Source organism: Apium graveolens, chromosome 9 (genome assembly GCF_009905375.1).
Source record: "Apium graveolens cultivar Ventura chromosome 9, ASM990537v1, whole genome shotgun sequence".
NCBI lineage: Eukaryota > Viridiplantae > Streptophyta > Magnoliopsida > Apiales > Apiaceae > Apium > Apium graveolens.
The window spans coordinates 32,978,475-32,985,495 of record NC_133655.1 but is presented as its reverse complement, the minus strand read 5'-3'; the positions used below and the strand labels follow the sequence as shown (position 1 = coordinate 32,985,495).

At 39.0% G+C, this 7,021-nt stretch overlaps 1 non-coding gene across 1 annotated transcript; it reads right to left on the bottom strand.

Annotated features, from left to right (window-relative positions):
- Positions 1-1,331: 1,331 nt before the first annotated feature.
- Positions 1,332-1,438, bottom strand: LOC141688146 (small nucleolar RNA R71). Its single transcript, XR_012561608.1, has one exon. It is a non-coding gene; the product is annotated as a small nucleolar RNA R71 (small nucleolar RNA).
- Positions 1,439-7,021: the final 5,583 nt, after the last annotated feature.

Sequence of the window (7,021 nt, the reverse complement as noted above, 5' to 3'; positions counted from 1 at the left end):
CTAGTATTGGTTGTGCGTATTCGTCTTATGTGCGTCGCGTACATATAAGATAGGGTGTTAATCTCTTGTGAAGCGACGGTGGATCTTGAGATTTAGAACTTGCCATGCTAGCATAGGTTCATGTATGATGTGCATGATTAGTGGGTAACTCTAACAGTTTTATTTGCCCTGTGTAATCAAAAGGAATAACTTGTGCTTAAATCGTTGTGTTGTCAATTTCTGTAGACATATAGGAACTCAACATAATTGATGCCTATTCAACTTCTATCTTAATTGTGGATGCTTGGTAGAATGGTATTAGTACAATGAAAGTTGGCTTTTATCAGTTTCGTGTTATTCGATTAATATCATCACTGTCACATGCTAAAGGTAATAACAATAACTATTGAAGGAAGTAGTAATGAAGTTGTGATCTCATGAGTGTTTTAATATTGTTAATTGAAGTGTTATTTAAGTGATAAACTAAGTAATTAATTATAGTTAATATTTAGTCAACAATTCTAAGTGTTAGTGTCTTAACATTGAGAAGTAATCATACGTTGGTGCGTGAGTTTAATTAAACAATAATTAGTCTGAGTCTCTGTGGGAATGAACTAGAAAGTATTCTATATTACTTGCGAACGCATATACTTGCGTGAATATTAGCGCGTGTTTTCTCCCTAACAAGTTTTTGGCGCCGCTGCCGGGGACTCGGCGTATTTGTTTAGTTTATGTACTTACCATCATTGGTCATTAGGACTCAGTGATTAGGACGTAGTTGTTACTTATTGTTTCTGGTTGTGTTTCAGGTACTTAAGCGAGCGTTTATGCAAACTCGTTCTCGTACTCGCAAGAGGACTTTAGATACAGCTGAGGAGACAGACGAAGTTCTTGATATTCCGGAGAAGATAGATTTTGAAGATTCGGATTCAGGAACTGAGCAGAAAGAACCAGTAAACATGGGTGATCATATTGTTCAGGCTGATCCAACTCTTATGGACTTTTCTCGGCCTAAAATTGATGACATTCAGTCAAGCATTCTTCATCCGGCTATTCAAGCTAACACCTTTGAAATCAAGCTGGGCACTATTCAGATGGTGCATAATTCTGTTTCTTTTGGAGGAGCTGCAACTGAAGACCCCAACATGCACATAAGGAATTTTGTCGAGATCTGCAGCACTTTTAAGTATAATGGCATGACTGATGAGGCTATCAAACTGAGGCTTTTCCCATTCTCACTGAGGGACAAAGCTAAGGTCTGGTTACATTCTGAACCAACTGGGTCCATCACTACTTGGCAAGATCTTGCGCAAAAGTTTCTGGTGAAGTTTTATCCGATGGCAAAGACTGCTGCTATGAGGAGTGCTCTTACTCAGTTTGCTCAGCAACCTACAGAATCTATGTGCGAAGCTTGGGAATGCTATAAGGAAATGTTGAGGAAGTGTCCACATCATGGAATGCCCGATTGGATGGTGATCACTGGTTTCTATAATAGTTTGGGGGCCCAATCTCGGCCCATGCTCGATGCAGCAGCTGGAGGCGCCTTATGGGCTAAAAGCTATACTGAGGCTTATAATCTTATCGAGACTATGGCTGCAAATGAGCATCAAAACCCAACTCAGAGGATGATGCCTGGGAAGGTAGCAGGTATTCTGGAAGTCGATGCAGCCACCGCTATTGCAGCGCAGCTCCAGGCGCTGGCGATGAAGGTTGATTCTCTAGCTACAGATGGAGTTAATCAAATAGCTATGGTTTGTGAGCTTTGTGCAGGTTCTCATGCTACGGATCAGTGTTCTCTTGTCAATGAATCTGTTCAGTATGTGAATAATTATCAGTGACAACAGCAGCCTGTGCCAGCTACTTATCATCCTAACAACAGAAATCATCCAAATTTCAGCTGGGGTAATAATCCGAATGCTATTCAGCCACCATATCAGCAAGGTGTGAGTAAATAGTTTAATCCACCTGGATTCTAGTAACCACAGCAGTATGCTCAAAGGCAATCATACCCTCAACAGGGAAGTGCAGCTGCACCTACTAGTGCTGATTTTGAGGAACTTAAGCTGTTATGCAAGAGTCAGGCAGTTTCTATCAAGACCTTGGAAAATCAAATTGGTCAAATAGCCAATGCAGTGCTCAATCGTCAACCTGGAACACTCCCTAGTGACACGGAAGTACCAGGCAGGAAGGAAGCTAAAGAGCAAGTCAACGCTATTACCTTAAGGGTTGGGAAAGTTGTTGATGCTGAAAAGCTAAAAGAAGGAGAAGCTGAAATTAGAGATAAAGAAGCTAAGCAAAAGGAGAAAGCAGCGGAACCAAGGAAGAATACTGTTGAACACACTCTGCCTGAGGGTAATACACGGGTGAAACAGCTCTATCCTCCATCACCTTTTCCTAAGAGATTGCAGCAACAAAAGCTGGATAAACAGTTCGGTAAGTTTCTGGAGGTATTTAAGAAACTTCACATCAATATACCTTTCGCTGAGGCTCTGGAGCAAATGCCTAGTTATGTGAAGTTTATGAAGAGTATTCTTTCAAGGAAGGTGAAACTGGATGACCTTGAGACCGTTGCTCTCACGGAAGAATGCAGCGCTGTTCTGCAGCAAAAGTTACCTCCAAAGCTTAAAGATCCAGGTAGCTTCACCATTCCTTGCACCATTGGCAAGTTGACTTTTGATAAGTGCCTTTGTGATTTGGGAGCAAGCATCAATCTGATGCCGTTGTCGATCTTTAAAAAGTTGGATTTGACTGATCCAAAACCCACATACATGTCTCTATAATTGGCTGATCATTCTATTACTTACCCAAGGGGCATAGTGGAGGATGTGCTAGTCAAGGTGGATAAGCTCTTCTTTCCTGCAGATTTTGTTATTCTAGATTTTGAGGAAGATAAGAAGATTCCCATAATCTTGGGAAGACCTTTCTTGGCTACTGGCCGTACCTTGATAGATGTGCAGAAAGGTGAACTTACTATGCGGGTACAAGACCAGGATGTGACCTTCAACGTGTTCAAGGCAATAAAATTCCCTACAGAAGATGAGGAGTGCTTAAAAGTGGATGTGATTGATTCTGCGATTACTTCAGAACTCGATCGCATGCTAACGTCTGTTGCTTTGGAAAAGGCCTTAGTGGGGGATTTTGACAGTGATGATGAAGATGGCAATGAGCAATTACAATATCTAAATGCTTCTCCCTGGAAACGAAAGCTGGACATGCCGTTTGAATCTCTTGGTACTTCTGACCTCAAGAATGCTGAAGGAAAGCTTAAACCATCAATAGAGGAAGAACCTACCTTGGAGCTCAAGCCACTACCTGAACACTTGAGGTATGCTTTTTTAGGTGATGCATCTACTTTACCTGTTATTATTGCATCTGACCTTTTAGGTAGTGAGGAAGATAAGCTCTTAAGGATTTTGAGAGAATTCAAATCAACTATTGGATGGACCATAGCAGACATCAAGGGGATCAGCCCTTCATATTGTATGCATAAAATTCTGTTAGAGGAAGGTAGTAAGCCGACTGTTGAACAACAGCGCAGACTTAATCCTATCATGAAGGAGGTAGTGAAGAAAGAAATTCTAAAATGGCTCGATTCAGGCATCATTTATCCTATTTCTGACAGTTCTTGGGTGAGCCCCGTACAATGTGTGCCTAAGAAAGGAGGTATCACTGTGGTAGCAAATGAGAAGAATGAGCTCATCCGCACTCGAACAGTTACAGGATGGAGAGTATGCATGGATTATCGAAAGTTGAACAAAGCCACGAGGAAGGATCATTTCCCTCTTCCTTTCATTGATCAGATGCTTGACATGTTGGCTGGTCATGAGTATTATTGTCTTCTGGATGGCTATTCAGGGTATAATCAGATTTGTATTGCACCAGAGGATCAGGAAAAGACTACCTTCACTTGTCCATTTGGCATGTTTACTTTTCGCAGAGTTTCATTTGGGTTATGTGGCGCCCCGGCCACTTTTCAGAGATGTATGATGGCTATATTCTCTGACATGATTGGAAATAATGTCGAGGTATTCATGGACGACTTCTCCGTCTTTGGACATTCGTATGATGAATGTTTGAATAATCTTCGTGCCGTACTCAAAAGGTGCATGGAAACTAATTTGGTGCTCAATTGGGAGAAATGTCATTTTATGGTGCGTGAAGGTATTATTCTTGGGCATAAGGTCTCTAGCAAGGGTCTAGAGGTGGACAAGGCCCAGGTGGAAGTCATTAAAAATCTTCCACCACCTATTTCTGTGAAGGGAATCCGTAGTTTTCTTGGTCATGCGGGTTTTTATCGGCAATTCATCAAGGACTTTTTGAAGATATCTAAGCCGTTGTGCAATTTGCTTGAGAAAGATGTGCCTTTCAAATTTGATGATGAATGTTTGGTGGCATTCGAGACTCTCAAGAAGAGTTTGATCACTGCACCAGTTATTACAGCACCAGATTGGACAGAGCCGTTTGAGATGATGTGTGATGCGAGTGATTATGCGGTAGGTGCAGTTCTGGGGCAGCGCTAGAATAATCTCTTTCATGTGGTCTACTATGCGAGTAAGACCTTAAATGGGGCTCAAATGAACTACACCACTACGGAGAAGGAGCTCTTGGCTATAGTCTTTGGTTTCAAGAAATTTTGATCTTATCTGCTTTGGACTAAAGTGACAGTATTCACTGATCATGCGGCCATTCGCTATTTGGTTTCCAAGAAGGATTCGAAGCCCAGACTCATTCGCTGGGTGCTCTTACTTCAAGAATTTGAGTTAGAGATCAAGGATCGAAAAGGTACTGAGAATTAAGTAGCTGACCATCTCTCTAGGTTGGAGAATCCCGAGTCTACTTCACAAGATAAGACATTAATCAATGAATCTTTTCCGGATGAGCAGTTGTTCGCAGTTCAGGAGGAAGAGTCATGGTTTGCAGATATTGTAAACTATCTTGTCAGCAATATAATGCCTCCTAATTTGACCTCAGCTCAAAAGAAGAAGTTTCTGCATGAGGTGAAGTGGTATATGTGGGATGAACCATATTTTTTAGACATGGCGCTGACCAGATCATCAGGAGATGTATCCCGTTCTGTGAGACGGAGGGGATATTACGAGACTGCCACTCCACGGTTTATGGTGGACACTATGGTGGTGAGAAGACGACAGCTCGTATTCTGCAAGCAGGTATTTTCTGGCCTACTTTGTTTAAGAATGCTCATCAGTTTGTTTTAAGGTGTGATCATTGCCAAAGAGTGGGAAATTTGACGAGAAAGGATGAGATGCCGTTAAATGTGTTAGGTCCCAATTTTTTTGTAGAAGGGGGGGTTGAATGCAAACAATACCGTTTAATCGAATAAAATGCGGAATAAAATTGTGAAACAAAATTCAAGTTAAATAAAACTTTTATTAAACTTGAAAGGTGTTACAACTACGGTATCGGTTACAAGGGATTAATCTCAAATCAATTATTACAAATCTAGAATAAATTCGACATGAACTTTTTCTATTTTTGTAATTAAAAGATCAAATGCTAAATGCGATTTGAGATTAAGTTCTAGGGATTTTAATCCGCTAGATTGATACACAAGAACAAGATAAGTATTTCTAGTTGATTGGATTTAACTTTACAATCTAGAAATTGATCTTGAAGTTGCAGATGAGATGAAATATTTTTCTGCTCCTTTTTCTTTTTGTTCTTGAGTTTGTGTTCTGTTTGATTGATTTGTAAATAATAGACTTCTGCTCCTTTTTATCAAACAACCGAATGTAAACATGTACTGGCATGACAATCTTCTTTGGCCAGCAAGACTTTCGGTATGACAAAATTTACAACTAGCAAGACTATTAAAATGAGCTAGCAAGACTTTTGGTATGACTATTGATTGTCATACCGATTGTCATATTAGTTCAAATAAATTGTCTTGCTGAATTAATAACAGATTTTAATCTAAACAGAAATTCTAATAAGACAATTAAATGTATTGGCATGACTTTCGGTATGACTATCAATTGTCATACCGATTGTCATACTAGTTCAAATGAATTGTCTTGCTGAATTTAAGCAGATTTTAAACCAATTAAAATCTTGTAAATCCTTAATATTAATTCTAAATTAATTAATCAATTTAATTCAATTAATCAATAAATTAATCTTTGCAAATATAATTTATTTTCTTAATTAAATTATATGACTTAATTAATTAATAGAGAATTAATACTAACCCTGAGCAGCATCCATTCTTCTGACAATCTTCTGAAAGTCACTGAGACTTATGAATCAATTCCGCCACTTCAATGCTGACACTCGATGTACTGTCTGGTTCATGAGTGACTAACTTCGGTGACGTTTCTTCATGTCTTGACTTTGATATTCTGATTGAATCCTTGTAATAAATGATACCCTGACGAGATCTCTGTCACTTGATCAAATTCTTGAACTTCTTCCAGTGAATCTTCAAGTCTGCAGATGAACAATGTTTCTTTATTCTTTGACAGATGTTACTTTGTGAGATCTCTCTGATGATAGATCCACTATTTACTTATTACATTCTTATTTGAGTTGAGTTAAATACTCGAATAAACGAGTAGGCTATGACATATGCCTTTCAATCTCCCCCTATTTGTTTGTTAGACAATAACAACAAATACCTAGAGGATAACTCAACTAACAAATAAGAAAAAGATATAAACAGTAATGTAAAGTAAATAGCAGAAAAGTTCTGGATTATATTTAACATTTTCCAGATTCCAAATGAAATTTACAAGTGAATACAAGATGGATGTTCCTCTAGCCTGAACATATAACTACATTAGACTATCTTGATTCATAAAGCTCTAATCATATTACATTGAGTTTTGAGCTAATTGACTTCAGTTGTCTTCTCTTCTGACTTCACCTTCTTCTAAATCTTGAAGCAATTCCTTGTCAAAGACACGATCCTTTTCTGAAGTGAAGCTTGCTGGTCTGACTGGTTGAACTCTAACTGACTTCAGCTTATTCTTGAGTTGATTGTATCTTTTAACATTCTTTTCACAATAAGCTTGAATCAAGTCAGCAG